General features: G+C 41.8%; 1 protein-coding gene across 4 annotated transcripts in view; it reads left to right on the top strand.

Annotated features, from left to right (window-relative positions):
- Positions 1–1,838: 1,838 nt before the first annotated feature.
- ncoa3 (nuclear receptor coactivator 3) overlaps positions 1,839–17,723 on the top strand; it is a 57,656-nt gene continuing 41,771 nt past the window's right edge. For 3 of the 4 annotated variants that reach the window (XM_061728057.1, XM_061728059.1, XM_061728055.1), the window contains exon 1: positions 1,869–1,943. The gene's annotated coding sequence lies outside the window, so the exon portion shown is untranslated. Of the gene's footprint in view, positions 1,944–17,723 lie in introns of all 4 variants that reach the window. The other variant, XM_061728056.1, reaches the window with a different exon arrangement.

Below are 17,723 nucleotides of genomic sequence, written 5' to 3'. Positions count from 1 at the left end.
ACGTGTGCGAGTCGTCTTCGACCGTCAGATGTCCAGACTGAGGTTAGTGTCCTCAAAATGCCCCTGTGTGACCTTTGTCTGTTCTGTAATGAGCATCCCCGTCCTCTAGATGGCGCTCTGGCTAGATTTTCCAGGGTACAGCTCAGAGGTCAGTACCATGGAAACATTTGTGCGGAAAAATAAATCTTCCTGTGGTGGTAAGTTGGTCTGATTTACCAGTCTTACTGGTTTCCTTCACGTGATCAACTTTTACACCAAAGTCTGTTCAATATTTTAAAGGTATATGCTTTCAATGTCTTTATTTTACTGCTTTCCTACACTTAAATGTTTTGATTGAATTCCAAGAAGAAATATTTTGACAGTATTTAACCAAACACTTTCACTTTTTTTTTTTTAAAACCTACAGATTTTTATAAATAACTTGAAATTGATGCGTTCAAAGTCATAGACGGTGATGGATCCATTAAAGCTTGTTTTTGTGATTTATTGCATGGTGTTGGGAATAGGGGGAGGGGGAGGTTTGGCACAAAGAAAGGCATGCTGGTTGGTGTTTGCAGGTAAACCAGTCTGAATACATTAGTGATTATGGGGCTATGTCCTGTCCTTTTAAACTGTTATCTCCTGTCATTTCAAAGTGGAGAGGGGGCGAATTGGGGGGGAGGGTGGGATAAAGTGTCTCACACTTACTGAGGGGGGTGGCCGTTTACCATGTTTGGTGGGGGAAGGGGCACAAACTGAGGACCACGGGCCCTTCTTTGGGTTTCTGTGGAATGTGACCGAGGCTCCCTGACACACGAGACCTAAAAAAGACCAAAACATACGTGCAAAGAAATAAAAGCACGTCATCAGTTGTCCATCACTTCAGAGACCGCTCAGGGTCTTTTAAGAACCAGTGTGCTCAAACCTGAACCAATGGGATTTTTTTTACATTACTATTGATAACATGTGTACGACTTGCTTACTACTCATGCTAAAACACCATGTGACTCTTCAAGGGACTACTTTCTAGTGCAGATTCTTCTTCTCTTTTTTTATTGGTAGCTTAAAGCAGATTGCTGCAACAGCTGTGGTGACCTAAACTTCCATCTCATTATTATAAAACACAATTTTCGTATGCATGTGTGCCCTTCAGGGTTTTTCAGCTCAATGTTTTTGTTAAAAACTGCAGAAGAAATGTTGTTTAGACAGGTAAGAATGAGTTCACTCTCATTCTATTGTTCTGCCACTAATTTTGGCCTTCGCTTTCAACTGAAAGTTGGAAACTGGTGTGCCTGAGAGATCACCAAAGACAAGTTTCTTCTGTCATCTGAGGATACTCGAGGATTATAGTGGCTCAACACTCACTCCACTGCACCAACAATCTGGACGGAAAGATTCAGCATGCATATGTGCTTTCTTACTTGCATTAGTGGATCGTTTTATGAGGTTAATATGTGGAATGGTGTGAATAAAATATTTTGTTTAACAATTGGGTGAAATTCTGGCTTACACATAAATAATGAATATGTACACTAATTTCCAAATTCCTATTTGTGTTCTGCTAAACGTGTAAAATGAAAATTGTATCTATTTGAATTTAATTAAAAGTATTTTTATAATTGTATGCAGTGGGTAAGAATAATGTATTTGTACAAAGCTGCGTCTCTGCCAGCCTATAAATAAAAATTAAATATCTCCTCTAATAATATCAGCGATAACTGGTCATATCACCTAAGGGTACTAGTGTACGTGTAGTTCTCTTCCAGGTTCGCGCCCGGCAGACCGACGGAGCTCGTAGGTACAAAGAGACTACATTACCCAGAATCCCCGGTGCTCCTCTACAAGCTGGCTCCCTCCGCTCTGGGAGTGTTTCCCATTTAAACAAACACCGTGTTGCCGAAGATGGCGGAGAGTTTGTAGAGGCGTCAAGTAAACTGGTTTAGTCAATGAAAGCGTCGACGCCGGTGAGTTTTCGCAGGTTGTTTATGATTTGCTCGTGTACAAGTTTGAGACATGTCCACTTGCGTGTGTTTTAGCGCGCAGGTTGGTGCCGGGAGCAGTTTGCTGTGTGTTCGCTTCCGAGCAGACGGGATTTTTCTAAGCTACCGTGTTCCAACGATCCACCTTATTATCACTGTTTATTTGTTATGAAATGTTGCTCAAGACGCGGTTGTTTCACCAGCTTCAATCACGGTCGAAATAACTCCAGATCCGGCCTGATAATGAGTCATTCCCTTTGTTTTTCGTGTGTATTGGCTTTTTCATTATCCACCAACAACAAAGTTTACGAGTCGTCGGCTGTGATTCGCTGCTCATCTCGACTCTGTTTATAACTGTTCTAGCCTGGATTCAAAACATCGATTCATTTCATTTGTTTTGGTTATCTAGTGACATTGAGTTGTGTTTATTTTTCACAGTACAGTTCAATGACTTTGATAATTATGTCTTTTATCAGGCGGTCCGCCGTGCATTACAGTGTAGGTTCATGTGAAGCGTGATTGCGTGATTCACATTATTTCTGTATTTTTATATGATTTCAGGCTCTTAGTGGCGTTTTCTGTGAAAGAAAACTATATGAATAAACGTATAAAGGGGAATTGAACATTTAAAGATGCATTGCTTTTTGGTGATTTGTCCACACGGACACATTTTGAGGCATTCTTAAAGTTTTGCTGAAGTCTTGGTTAAATACCCGACATGCATCGGTCCCCGTCCTGCAGATATACAGTAGTGCAGCTCCCCCTTTAACCACGGCTCTATGCCTCTGTTCACAGCAGCTGCTTTAGTGTGTGAAGTGAGCCACAAGCCTTTACACCGGTCTACCGTTTATTATTATTATTATTATTATTATTATTATTACTACGTTTATTGAACAGGGACAAATGTATCAAACATTATTTCATAAAAAGTACAAAACAGATGTCATACATACAGGTTTCTAGCCAGAGCTAATTTGCAACCCCTGTTCCTGGTTAGGCCTTTACTTAAAATTCGAAAGCAGAGTTAAAGGAGAATGAGGCAGGATTTATGAAAAAAAAAATCGTATACGTTTTAAGTTTTCTAGTAATAATGTCAGATGAAGCGTTCCAAACCAAAAGAATGAGCCCTCTAGTGTATCTCTCCGTTGCCTTGAACAGGCTGTGTGCTGCAAAATGCGCTGCAATTCTGGACCCGAATTTCCCGCGCTGTCCTGCGGATGTGACGTCAAATGACGCTGCATGCGCGCTCCCGTGCCAGCTTCGCTCCCGTGCCAGCTTCGCTCTTGGCTGCAGTACCCCCGACGGTCGTCGTGGCGCTAATGAGTCTCATTTCTTAAAGGAGCCTCATGCTCCTTTAAAACAGTACAAAACCATTAAAATGCTAAACAGAATAAAGACAATACAAAGACAAGAAGCCAAAACAGAAACCAGATAAGGACAGAAAACTAAAATAATACAGTGGTACAGTATGTTAAAGTCAATCGTCACAGGCTTGTCTCAGTTTCAGTCATTGTTTTACTTGTGTGCTAAAAACCTTGAGCTGTCGATATTTTGATTTCAGGTTCAGTGTATTACATAATTTGGTACCTATTACCGAGAAGGATGACTGTCCAAATGTTGTTCTACGTTTTGCTATCCTACAATTATTGCTTGTTGCACCCCTAGTTCTAATTCCACTGTTTTGTTTGTTTACCAATTGGCAGAGTATTTCTGGGGCAAGGAATTTTCTTGTCATTTGTTATGGTGTGTAGTTTGGTGCTTCCATATAGATGTCAACCTGGATAGATGATTGTTACTAGTATATGTTACTCCTAGAGATCTTAAATAACCTAACATGGGAACTCAGGGCAGCACACACCGCAAGCCGTACTGGTAAAACATACTTTTCTAAAAATATTTAAATCAATCAAACTTAATGTATTAAGCATTTTTCATACATGATATGTAGCACAAAGTGCTTTTACATGTTTAAAAAAATTTACTATTTAAAAAAAGTTAAAACAGGGCCCAAACCCTGCCCACCCGTCATGCAAACCCCATTTCCCCACATACACACAACATCATGATAATTAAAATGTAGAGTAAAAAAAAAAATTACTTTGATTTCCTTTTGTCTCCGGTTGGACGTGAGCCGTGTGTTAAACGGCCCAGACTGCTAAAACCCTGGGCTGCAGGTTGGAACTGAAGTGACATAACAGCCTCCAGCCAGGTAGCAGAGGAGTAAAATTCCCCACGTAACTTCTCCTCTCATATGGACATGATTAACACTGTGATCAGGGAATATCACTCTATTTGTTGTTTGTTGATTAGACGCCTAGATGATGCTATTCTGAAGCTGCTCAGTGATGTAACGGTCTATAGAAAATCTTAACGGTTCCTTTAATGACTGAAATTTTACATTTAACTGGTCCTAAATAAAGTGATAGGGTTGTGTCATGATTGGTTTTCAGCTCTCGCCTCCAGCAGAGAAATACAAGTTTTATTTTTTCATAATAGGTTGCATTTAAATTTATGACTTTAACCAGCTGCAGTTTTTGATGACCCATCTTGTTTTTTTTTTTGTTTAGATAGCGATATTTCTGCTATCATTACCGTCAACCAAACTGGAACTAAGTAGTTCAGTACGGCTGCTCTTGGAAATCCACCACACCTGTCATTTAACTGCATGACTGCAGTGAGATTTAGTATTCTTGATTGCAATGGCCCATTAAAGCATGATTAAATTTTGGCTTTCGTTAATAAAGCAGGTACACGAGAGCGAGAGGCAGATGCCTGTATTTGAGAGCAGAGGATAATTGATGGAGTTCAGGTTGAGTCCCAGTTTGAGCTGGAAAAGGTGTATTGCTGAGCACAGTTGTTTTCAGGTTGTAAGAGGACATTCCTGGAGAGCACACTCATGTGCAAGCAAACAATGAGGTGGCAGGTTAGTCAATCCACTGAAATGGCTGAGATCTCGATGTGTTGTATGTCTCTGCCTGGGGCCGTCCCTGCCAATACTTGCAGGCACTGACATCTTGGGGGGGTTTTTGTCCTCCCCCCCCACCCCAAGTCTCTGAAATCATTCTGATGTTTTTGTCATGTTTGAACATGGTCCGGCCACTCATGCAATAGAAAGCCAATTAGTGGCACGTAGCTGGGAATGAGCTAGTGAGAATAGTGATCATGTCAGTTTACAGCTATCAGATGAGCATACTTTTTTTTATTTTTTTATTTGAGTCTCATTGAACGCCGTTAATCAGTGACGGTATGTGGTATTTTTGCAAGTGGAAGAATATCCACTGTGGGAACCTGTCCAGTGAACGGCTTCAGCTCATATTCTTGGCAAATGGAGCCCCCTGTCCCCTATTCTCTGTTCCTTTATCTACCACTTTCTTTCTCCCTCACACAGGCTGTCAGGCTGTGTTAACAATGAATCAATCTTTTGGGGAATTCTTTGACTGCAGATGGGGTGCAGAAGTGACTGGGATCCATTGCTTTCACTCTTTGTCTGCCATCCCCTGTGCTCTCAATAATTCATTAACTTATCACTTTTTTCTCATGGGTCTGGGAGAAGTCTCCCTGTGGTGGCAGATTCTAAAGTTACATCGCATGATGGATAATCTGCATACATTTGGTGGCAGTGCATATATAAGTAGCTGATTTTCATTGGGGATTCTTGAATTTTAGATGTGAAAATGCTGATAACTGCAATGAAAATGTGTTTGTAGGTTCAAAAAATTCAAACTCCATTTATGCATATTAATACATTTGTGAAAAAGGCATTAGATTTCCTCAAACGTATCCAGGGAAAAATCTAGCCATCAGAGGTTAAGCTGCTCTGAAATGAATTCCCTTTTCGCACCGGAGCAGTATTGCAAAAAACGTAACAAAAATACACCAAAGCTTGTGCTTCATGCAGCACATTTGCACCGGATAGACAAACTTGAGTTTTACTATAATTATATGAATCCCCTGATGTGTTGTAAGGGTCTTGCTGCATTACAGTGACAATACGTTACATTTTGACGGGTGACGACACCTGAAACTGACATATGTGTTTACATGGCCACGTTAACAGTGAACTGCTTTTGTTGTAGCCTAAAGGCTCCGAGCTTGATCCCAGAGGAGAGAGGTTTCCTAGCTGGGGTTATGCGTGTTATCTCTCTCATTGTCGCTCCTCTGCTGCTCTAGGCTGCTCCGGGCCGCTCTGGGCTACTTGCTTTTTATAGGTTTCCAGGTGAAGCTTAATACAGACTAATTTATTTATAGTTCATAATGTAATTATCTTATCAATATATCCACATCAACTACAACGGTTACAGGAAGGAGGATCGGAAAGGGGCTAGAGGAATCTTTTGAAAAAAGAAATAATTAAATAAAACAAGGTATGAATCGTGCATTTGGTTTATAGAGTTGTTATATGCTTGGTATCTATTCCCTGATGTCTGGTAGCTGGATGGCCGTTGCCCCAACTCCCAACCCGGATGTATCTGGGTTTGCATCTAGTGGTGAAGGAACTAGTGAACTTTTTAATGTTGCTCCTGAGAAAGCGCTTATCGAGCTCCCGGATGACGTGAATAAACCGGGCTGTGGGATGTCAGCAGGTCTCAACATCGGCAGAAATGTGCAGGGTAAGGGCAAGATAGCCCAACTATGTGGGGTTTAACCTCTCATCTCTGGCAGAACTAGTCATGTAGGTTATCTGAAAGCGGAAATGGCTGATAGCTTTGGCAAGTAACGTTTGGTTTATCAGAACTGATTTGCATTGGGCATTTACATCGCTCCTCATTTTGAAAAAAAGACCAAGTGAGTCTGTTGACCCGTGTTCCCGGTCTTGGTCCTTGAGGGCGGATGTCCTACATGTTTTAGATGTTTCTGTGATCCAACAATCCCGATTAAAATAAGTGGATCACCAACGGCTCATCATCAAGATCTGCCAGTCTGTTATGACAGTTCATTTGAGCCAGGTGTGTTGGAGGAGGTCACACATCGAAACACGCAGGCCGCTGGTGCTGGAGGCCTTGGCTCGGGGAACTATCAATTTTTTGAAACTTCTGTTATTGAACAACTTCAATGTTTACAGCATTTCTGTATGGAAGGGCGTCCTTTCTGGTGAATCCATGCAGATATACTGAGCAGGGGTGTTATGCACATACTTGATTAAAAGACTGTTCAAAGCTCAACGTTTCAGTTTAAGAATAAACACCTTTAGAGCTTTTTGCCAACAAGTAGTCTGAAAATAAGGGTCGGTGTTCATCGTTGTTATGTGGTACGCTTATACATCTAACTACTCCATGTATCGCTGCTCTGCATCAAACCTCAGAATGAGGCACCCCTTTAATTTTTTTAGGCCCATACCTTTTATTGTTAATTACTTAGTTTTTATCACAGAGCAATGCATTTCTTTAGTATGCATTTCAGTTGCCATTCCTTGTTTTCAGTCTGTGCACTTCAAGAGAGATGGAGAAATGGGTAATAAATATGATTCAGTATCAACACGATTCGGTCACATCTTGTGTCGTTGATTTGTTTAATAGCTGTGAGGATGAACCATGTGAGAGCACTCATGTTGACGTAAAACTGAAAGAGAGGTTGATTGTTTCCCCGTACTGAAATAGGGATCTTTGGTCTTAGTACCTTTCTGCCAGACAGCTGTTCAGGGTTCGTCCGAGAAAACAGCAGCTCCCTCGGATTAAAGCAGAGCATCTTTACAGTATCCTTGTTGTGTTTTGTTTCCAAGTTCACTTTGTGTAATCAACACTCAGTGCGGTTCCCTGCACATCTAAATCTAGCTGTTGGCAACAATCTAGCTAAGGATTAAACTGGAGTTTCGGAGAAATTCAAGTATACATGCGTGAGAAGACCATCCATTATTGGGCCAATCCCAATACACCCCCTACTTTCTACCACTAGCCCTACTTTCTATTACTACCCCTAAAAAAGAAGCCACAGATTTTAGGGCACTTGAAATCTTCCCAGGTCCCTGTCCCAATACACCCACTACTCCTACTTTCAGCACCACCCCTAAAATCAGGAAGCTGAGAGCCAAAAGCTGTTTTAATTTTGCTGTAGCGCTGTTAATATGCCACTTTATTAAGTTTTAATATTTTTTCAGGCGTAAAAGTAACCGTTAAGATCCCCAACCTGGGCTCAGTTTATCCAAATAACGCCTGTTAAGAAATTTGACCCGATGTTTTCGGAGATAAGAGCCGCCGGCTTGGAGCAGCAGCAGCCGGAGTACAGACGTGATCGCCAGGTCAACCTGCGCCGTCGTCCCGGGGGAGAAACCTGCAGCTCTGTGAAGAATTACCGCTGGCTGAAATAAATCATTTAGGAAGATAAATGTTGGTTTAATAGATGAAATCTAACAGTTGTAGCTACGCCTGTTAAGAAATTTGCTCCGAAAATTTCGGGATTTCTGCCTGCCGACTCGGGAGCTGATTTATGGTTCCGCGTTAAATCGACGCAGAGCCTACGGCGTAGGGTACGGCGCGCGTCGCCACGTAACCTACACCGTAGGCTCTGTGTTGGTGTAACGCGGACCCATAAATCAGCCTTTATTCTGGCGAGGTTTGAAAAAGACTTTGCAACAACGGGCAAACGAGTGATTATGTACATTCACTGAGTGAATATTATGAAAGTAAAATATATATTTCTCGCTAGAAATGTAATCAAAACGCATTTTTATGCAGAAACTAACTCAAAATATTGATTTTATTCACAAAAAATTAAGAAATGTCCGCCATGTTTTTGTTTTTGATTCAGTCAGCAAATGACGACGAAAAGCATTCTGGGAAATTTTTCTGGCCCTAGTTCAGCTAGTGAGCATCTGAAATCCCTCGATCCGTAGGGACAGATTCATAGCCACTACACTCGCTTTCTCCACTAACCCTAGTTGAAAAGAGGAATTGGGACACCACTACCCTCACGGGAACGTGCAAAATTTAGGGGTAGGGATGAAAAGTAGGGGTAAGGGGAGTATTGGGACAGGGCCATTGAGTAAGGTGCGTTCGACTCAGCGACACTAGGTGGCGCCACACGCACTTTCGCGTTGGCGTTCTTCCGGTACAATTAGTAAACAAGCACAAAGGAGGACAACAACATGCGAAAAAATGGAAGCTAATGATGCAGCAGCTCTGTAAATGTCGTACATACTAAGCTGGCCGTGTTGCAGGTAAGATGCAGCAAAGTCTCCCTCTTCTTCTGTTACCGTGTTGTTGTGATGCCGTGACTGTTATTATTCCCGCTCCCACGGCTCGTCATTTCCAGACGGGGGGAGTCCCGGGGCAGTCGCTAGCTCGGTTCAGCGTGAATAGCTCGAATTAGGACGCATTATCTGGCACTAACAGCTTGATCTGAAGAGCTTCAGTTCGGTTCGACTACAGTCCAGCTAAGGTGTGTACGTGGCTTTTAAAAAATCGATATCTGTCAGATTAAGGCAACAATTCCACTTTCTGTTAGTGCATGTAAACGTACTGACTAACCGACCTGCTGTAGACGGTGCAGTTGCATGTTGATTTGTGGGCATCTAAAATATGCAAAACAGCCTGTTTAATCCACATATCTCAAGGTCATCGGTAAATCCCAGTGAAGAGTTAAGGAGTTTGTTGAACGAGCAAATACCACACACTGGAATGTTTGTGAGGTGCAACTCAACAGGTAGGCTTGCATCTGGATTTACGTCAGAGGGATAAATATAGAAGTATCTGCTCAACAAGACGGCCACGTTTAAACTGCTAAAATGTTTAGTCACTTTGGCCAAACAAGTGAGAGTAAGTGTGTGTAATGAGAGCTGCAGAGAAAGCCCCAATCCCATGCTCACTTAGATCCCAGTTAATTGGTGCGACTCGGGTTCATCCACTCAGTCTCCTCTCCTTCAGCTCCGAGGACCCGAGTGTCAGGCTTCCTGAGCCAAATGTGAGGACAAACACATTTGCACACTCTTAAAAGCTAAACCGGCAGCCTGAAGTAATCACTGCACCCAGTTCTGGTTTATAACCAGCAAGGATTTGGAGCAGTTCTCGCTCTGGTCCCCGCTGATTGGATGAGGGCAAGAGTTTATTAGGCAAGGGAGTGCCAACAGCCCCTCTCTTTTTTTTTTCTTGCCCTCCTTCTTTAACTTCAACTTCAACCCCCCCCTTTAAGTTTTGCTCTCCAAGCTGAAGAATGCTCGTAAACGGGTTCACCTGAACAAGCCGGTAGGAGGCTTGGTTTTGTTACTATTGTAAAAATGTAGAAAGACCTCGTTTGTGTTTTGCTTAGGGCCTCCGTTTTTCTTTTTTTTTTTTCTTATTTTTTGTCAGAGAGACACTAAGCGTGAAAAGAAAAAAAAGAAAAGGTTTGCTTTGTGAGATAACTGCTTACAGATGCTCCTGCTGTTATTCAGAATAAAGAATAAGAGAGGGGTTGGTGAGCAGGGAAGAGAAGAAGGATGCCATATCTAAGTAGATGTTTTAAGCAGTCTTCATTTTACTAGTAAATCTGCTACTTATCAATGCTAAAATGAAAAGTAGTTGCTGGAAGTAAGAGTCACGCAGTGACCGTCATACCCCCGTCAGGGTTTTATGTATGGATTCGTTCAACCATCGCAGCTGACCTCCCTCTCAACCAGCATTGGACGGGAAGCATATTTTTCTGATCAGTCAGGGTTGGGGAGGGGGGGGGGGGGGTAACACCGAAACTCATCATCAAACAGTTAGTTTTCATTTATTTGATATGTAGCACACAACAGCGTTGGATTCAGAGGGCTGAACTCAACAAGGATCGGTCAAGTGCAGGATCAATGTCAAATGTTTGTTTTATTGCACACTGCGTCGCTTGTTATCTGTACATCTCTAAAATGACATGGTTCATGAGTTCACGTTGCAGTAGTTTGTGATTTCTGGGTCAGTCAGGAATTGTGGAGCAGCTGTTGTTGGCATGACGATGCACTTGTAAGGAAATGTAAACATGCAAGCGTGGACTGTCGGACCTCCGTCTCTGGGTTCATCAATAATTTAAAGTGTCATTTCATGATGGAAACGAGCACAAGTTACAATGAGTTTGGAGTCACTTGTGCTCGAGAGCATTTTTATTTTTCCGCCGTTAGTATATTTTATTGCAGCCGTTTAGTTCAAACTAAAGTCAAGTTTTACCTTACAGACTTCCACGCCATCGTTAAAGTCTCCAGATTGATGCAGCATGTCAACGCTGGTGTGCCATGTGTTGCATGATTTATTAGAATTGTTTCTTAATTGGGCAGATTTTTTCTTTCTCATGCTTGATAAAGTGGAAAAAGCTCTTTTCATAACTGTTCCTCCATCTGCCTGGAGAAGTCAGCGCTGTTTATGCGTTTTGTCGTTAAAGCGACACGCTCATGAAGAGCTTGCTGTTGCACCCAGAAGAGTAAAGCTAACCCTAGCATCCCAACGTTGCCACATCACATCCAGCTTCACATTGCAGTTTTGCAAACAACAAATAAAACCTGGATATCAATCTTATCCAGTATTACAGAGATGTGTGCCCTGATATTGGGGAAAAAAGCTGCTAGGATAGCAAATGATCCTACTCACCCACTCTGCAGCAAGTTTAAATGACTCCCCTCAGGTAGACGGTACACTGTACCAAAGGCTAACCGGAACATATTTAAAAACTCATTCATTCCCAACGCCATTAAGGCTCTGAATGAGGGCACGTCTCGGTAGACCTGTCTTTTATGTATATGCCCTTGTTGTTCCTCCTTTTTTTGCCACTAAGATGTTTTGCGTGTAAATGTTAAGTGTTTGTTGATGTCATGTTACTGTTGTTTTTGTATTATGAGACAAAAGACAAATCTCCACTTGTGGACAAATAAATTAACTAACTAACTATAAAACAGAAAACATGTTTTATAGTAGTCTTTAGGCCTGAGGATCGATTCAAATGTCAAGAATCGATTCCGATTCTTAAGATTCAGAATCGATTATCAAGATTTGATTTGATTCGGATATTGATTTGGGTTGGTGTTATTAAAACTGTTTTTTTGAGCTGTTGCATGAATTATGACTGTAGTTATGCAACATATGAATACTAGTATTATATTGAGATTCAACAGCAAGTATTGGCAGCTAATGATGCTGTAAGGACCAATCAGCTCCCAGAATGCTGATAGAACTGCTTTTTGGGTTGTTTTGGTGCACACCTCAATCAAGTGAGCGTTAATCACATTTTAAAATATTTATGATTTTGTTGAAATGAAGTCCAAGGTTTGTTGCTTGCTTTTCATGAAAGCATTAAAAAAAAGAAGCTTGGCTTGACAGTTTAACATGCTTTCTTTAAAAAAAAAAAAAAAAAAATGTATCCCGATTTTTTTCCCCCCATTTTACCACCCAGTACTCCTACCTAAGTGACAGTCCTGGGCATTGCCACCATCTACCAACCTGGGGAGGGCCCTGCACTTTAACATGCTTTCTCAACTCGAGTGTTTCTGTTCATGACCTTATATTTCAGATGCACAGAAGGAAGAATAGGCCGGTACTCCCTCTGTGTTGTCCTTGGCCTTCTCCTGTACCGTGCAAACAACTTGATTAGTAATGCAGGTTTAACCACACAGCAGATGGGACGGCGTGCCATTTCACCGATACGAGGACGCACCACTGCTTGGATTAGAGATAAAAGTGTGAGATGGCATGTACTTGTACGTTAGGCAATAAAATTAGCCTGATATGATTAGTGGAATTTGATGTCTGCTTGTGTGTTTCTTTCCTTTTTAATTGTATGTTTTTAAATGAGCTGAGGGCTATAGAGTGGGCATCGGTAATTTCCTCCGTTTTTGCTCGCCGGGCACCTCCATTCTGCCGTCGCTTTGACCTCGGTTCTGTCAACACACGAAACCGGCCCGTTGAAAGAAAGGAAAAGGAGTAGTAAGGGGAAAATGTGAGATGGGAGGGGCTGAAGTTGTGAAACTGGCGTCAGACCATCCTTTGAGTGGAATTCTTTGCAGGGGTTAGAGTTCAGGCGCTGCAGCGTGGCACTGTGATTGGCTGAGGAAAGGTGAAATGAAAACCACGGTAAACTTTTGACCCCGGCGCAGCAGCAGTGCGGTAACGCCCAGGCTCAGCTCTGGCATGGTGGAACAGAGCCCGCTCTCTTCCTGTGTTTACTCCGCCGATCCAACAGGGACGGAGGGGAGAGGAGGGGGAAGGAAGCACAGAGGGGGAGGAGAGAAAAACGCAAGTGCAAAGGGGAGGGAGAACGGCAGGGAAAAAAATTTTCAGTACCATATTTGAAATGTCTACGAAGAGGAAATGCATTTCCTCTGAACAGACGGTCAAAGTTGTTCATATGTTGGCGTCGGGTCACTTTATGACAGTGTTTGGCATGTTCTCTTCGTCAATTATCTGTGGTTGCACAATGTATGTTGCGTGCGTTATCAGACTTGGCAGCAGGGAGACCGATCAGGACCTGGCATTCTGGCTGCTCAGATAAAAGACTGTTTCCCCATTGATTAATGAACTAATTTCCATAATTGTAATACAATGGCTTATGTGATGACACCAGACTGGTCACTGTGGTTCACCAGGGGATGACGGCGTGTCCTTGCAGTGATTCCCTAGCTACGCACGCCAATATATACATCAAGCTTACGTACTGAAAATGAAGGGATTGTTAGAAATGGAACCTCATCACTGCTCTGTGCAAGGACTTGTTCAATCTGTGTCCGTGTTTATCCCGCCCCTTTTCCTTCTCTTCGGTATCATGTTATTGATTATAATGTTAAGAGATGCACAGTAAAATCAGCCACATCTTTGGTTTCTCCTTCACCTATTTACGCTGGTTTTTCCACATCTTGTAGTTTGTGTGAGGGGAAATCAGGAAATGCTCAGTCAGTCCGTCCAAGGTCTTCTGTGTGTGTGTGTTGATAGAAGAAGCTGTTGTTGTGTTTTGTCCCCTCTTGAAGGATAAATGCAGCGTGAAGGCAGTTTCCCTTCTTTGAAGTATTCTATAGATGCTGGGTTTTAATGATTTTCTAATGTCGTGTCTGTTTGTGTTTTGTATTTGTGATCTGTTTAAGACGAGCTCAGCCGTGTCTAAGGTGTTCATCCCACGTATTATTTCCCCCTCCATAGTATTGGACCTGAGGCTGTGTTCCGTAGACTATAGGCTCATTCATGCTCTGATGCAGGAGATGGATATGCAGACGGACGCAGCCTTTCGTCCGTCTCCTCTGCCTTTTTATGTGCGTAGTTTGGTCCGTTCAGAGCCCTTGCGGACCCGTCGCTGGACGCAGCAAACGGGGCATCGGGAAGCATTGGGGCAGTGTTGAGCAGTATAGCTAATATGTGACCAGCAAATGCAACAAACCAGACAAGAGGAGCTTTTACATAATAGTAGCTGGGAGGAGGTCGTCGTGATTTGGGAGCGAGTCCAAAGATGGTGGATGACAAATGGAGGTGTATCCGGGGCAGACTTGCACACAACAAAGCGATGAGCAAAAGGAGTGGTGCTGCAGAGGATAACCTGTCCTTCATCGTCTTTCTGTGTATTTTATTTGCCTAATATATTTCTGGTTTACTGTTCACTGTTAATAAAACATTTCTAGAAACCATATCCACCTTTTCATCACGTGCTAGACTCTAGATGTAGAATATCTTCCACAAGAGGAACTTCAAAAACACCTCCTTTACAAAAATCCCACGTGGAATAATACAGCCAAACTCTCTGGGAACGTCTACTGAAACGGACCTGGCTGTTTACGTCCGAAAGGGAGCATGAATGAGCCCCTAATACCTCGTTCCTGTACTGGAGGAATAAACATGAAAGATGGGCAGGAGCTCTTTCTCTAAATGGGTACATTTCCATGTGACAAAACAACCCTGACAATCCCGACATTGTGACAAGGCACCGCTGTGGGTGATGGTGGTGTTTCCATGGAACGGTGTTTCGCAAATGAGCATAATTCCTGAAAAATGTTGTCCCGCAAGACTTCTTTTAATGAGCATTACTCTCGTCAAATGTCATTCTGTGGGACTTCCCTTCAAAACAGAAAAAGACTACGACTACGAGAGGAGATGGATGGAAACTTATTTAGTTTTGGACAAATTATTGTGGCTACCGCTGTTGATAACAGAAGAAGACAGTGGTGCGTATTCTCTGTCCACACACAGCGCACCATCTTGCTTTCTTTCTGCTCATTGGGTCTGGTCACATGACCAACTATGTCATGATTAGTGATGCCAGAGACGTGTGTTTTTATTAAACATTTGTGCTAAACTGAACCATTGACACATCTGAAAAACCACCTCGTGGAAGGTTTTTGACATTTTGGATTGTTTTTAAATCTGGGTGTTTCTTTTCCAGGTTTTTATTTGCAAACTTTAGGTTTTGTGTGAAGAAAATGGACTAAAAGTCAGATGATTATTCAGAGGTAGAGTCTTTATATAATGTATAATGATTAAGTAGCGTTACAGCACAACTGGATCGTATTAAAGAGGACAAAAACTGCCAGAAACTAGATTTTGATGATTCCAGGTTAATCGGCCAGAGTCATGGAAATGTTTCCATCACACTTGTGCGATAAAGTTGATCATCGAATGGCCTGAAAAACCACCTCCTGGGAGCATAAAAAGGTTAATTCGATATTTGTGAGTGATATTTGAATTAGTGCTGTTTCCATTACAGGATTTATTTTTTGATATTTGGTTTGTACACAATTTTAGTGGTCATGGAAACGCGTCTGGTAGTTTCTGGTACCAGTCCCTACTTGGGTCTGTAGTAGAGTATCTCTATGCTACAGAAAACTAGTGGTTTTTTTTTTTTTTTTTTGGAAGTATTTTTTACAGTCACTGAAAGAAGTTGCATCACCCTGGAAAAATATAACATTACCGATGTTTGACCTCCTATGGTTCTGGTATCCATGTGCATGCAAACAGTCAATTCTGGGTAAGATGTTCAACAGTGCGGGCTTGCATTACTAAACTTTACGAGAGTGACATTAAATGTAATATAGGCATTGTGACGGACAAAGGAGATGACACCGACAACATAATGAAACAGGTTTTAATAAGACAGGGTGTCAGTGTTGGTAGTGTGGTGTATTAAAGTGCTTCAGCAGAGCCGCTACGGTTTCATCACAGCGTCTGACTAGGTCGGCTCATCAGCTGAAGCTATAGCATTTGTTATGAAATAAGTCTTGAGTTGTAAATAGACGGAGAAAAGCTCTGCTTTTACTTTCTAACATTAAATATGATTAATAACCCCGCAGGAAACGGCGGGCAGCTGCAGCTTATCTGCAGTGGTGGATGCTATGGATCCCTTATATTAAAAATTTAGGCCAAAACCGATAATTAACTGCCTCTGCATGGCTGATAGCAATAAGTCCACATTTTTATATTTTATATAATCTTCATTTATACTGCAATTTGTGTCCCCAGGAGAATAATAAAAAAAAATCTAAGATGCAGTAATGAAAAGCTGGTATTTTATTAGCTCTGGCCTAACTACAGTTTAATGAAAAACAGTCCAGGACTTTAAGATCACTTTTACTTAATTTTTTAAAAACCACAATACATGATAATCAATAAAGAATGTTTAGATAAACTCTGGAGGTATATCCTCACTGGACACCCAAGATTATTCTCCATTGCCAAGCATGATGCAGGAAAAAACAGCAGACTGTTACAGAGCTGTCATCAAGTTCATTGTGAAAGATTGAGCGCCCTTCCCGTCCCGTCCCTCTCAATGCATTTCAGATTCCCTGAACTATAACGTTACTGAACGGTTCCTGATCCAGCTCTTGATTCTGGGCTTCAGGGCTCTCGCTTTGACCAACACACCAAATTCCTCTCAAAACTGTCGTCATTGTATTAGTTTCCTTGCTGAATGTTGGAGATAAATGCGGGTTTAGATCATTTTTTAAGTGTTTAACCGGTCTACAGTTTGGCATTACTCTTGCATGTGTTGAGCCTGATTCTGGCATTTTAAGCCCTGATTAACACTCAAGAACAGTGAGGCAGATGTGCGATTATTATCGTATTTGTACGATAATTTTGACTTCTGTATGATGCACAATCAAAAATATTTCATTGTTAGTCTGATTTGAAATCAGATTCTTTTGCTCGTAAATGATTTGGTGTGTTAAGTATTTTATTATCACTGCCTCTCTCACACAGACACGTCTCCTTAGCTCCAACCCGCAAGGTCCTACGCCGTTTATTCTTCGTCGTCGTAGTGTAGGATAATTTTAGTGGAAATACGATAGTTTCGGTCTCTCTGTATGGTAATTTGGTTTTGGGTATCTGGCGACACTGTTCAAGACTCATGTTCACTACTGGCTGCTCCTAAATTCATTAAATGGAGCAGTGGTCCTGATGCAGCAGCAGGTTCTCTGATGAGACCTTTTGCATCCTTGCAGTACAGGCCAGCTTTACTACTTAATATTGTGGGAATTGAACAAACCTGTTCAAACAGTGGAATAATTAAAAGTCTGCATTTGTAGTTGCATTTCCATCACCCCTGGATTTGTGCAAACCCCAAATATTGAAAGAGAAATCCTGTTATGAAAACGGTTATAATGTGAAAAAAAACTCCCAAATATCACAAAAAAATCCTTTCCGGGAGGTGATTTTTCAGGAGATTCAATAATCTACTCTATTGCAGAAGGGTGAGGGAAACACTTTTAACACGATGTGATGTAGATGTTCAAAGTCTGTAGTCATCAAAATCCAGTTTCCGGCTGTTTTTGGCCTCATTAATACAATGTAGTTGTTTGGCCTGTAGCGATGCTTTGGTGCAAGAAAACTCGAATTTGAAACTCGAAACTTGAATTTA

Source organism: Cololabis saira, chromosome 8 (genome assembly GCF_033807715.1).
Source record: "Cololabis saira isolate AMF1-May2022 chromosome 8, fColSai1.1, whole genome shotgun sequence".
Lineage (NCBI taxonomy): Eukaryota > Metazoa > Chordata > Actinopteri > Beloniformes > Belonidae > Cololabis > Cololabis saira.
This window is presented reverse-complemented; position numbering and strand designations above follow the sequence as displayed.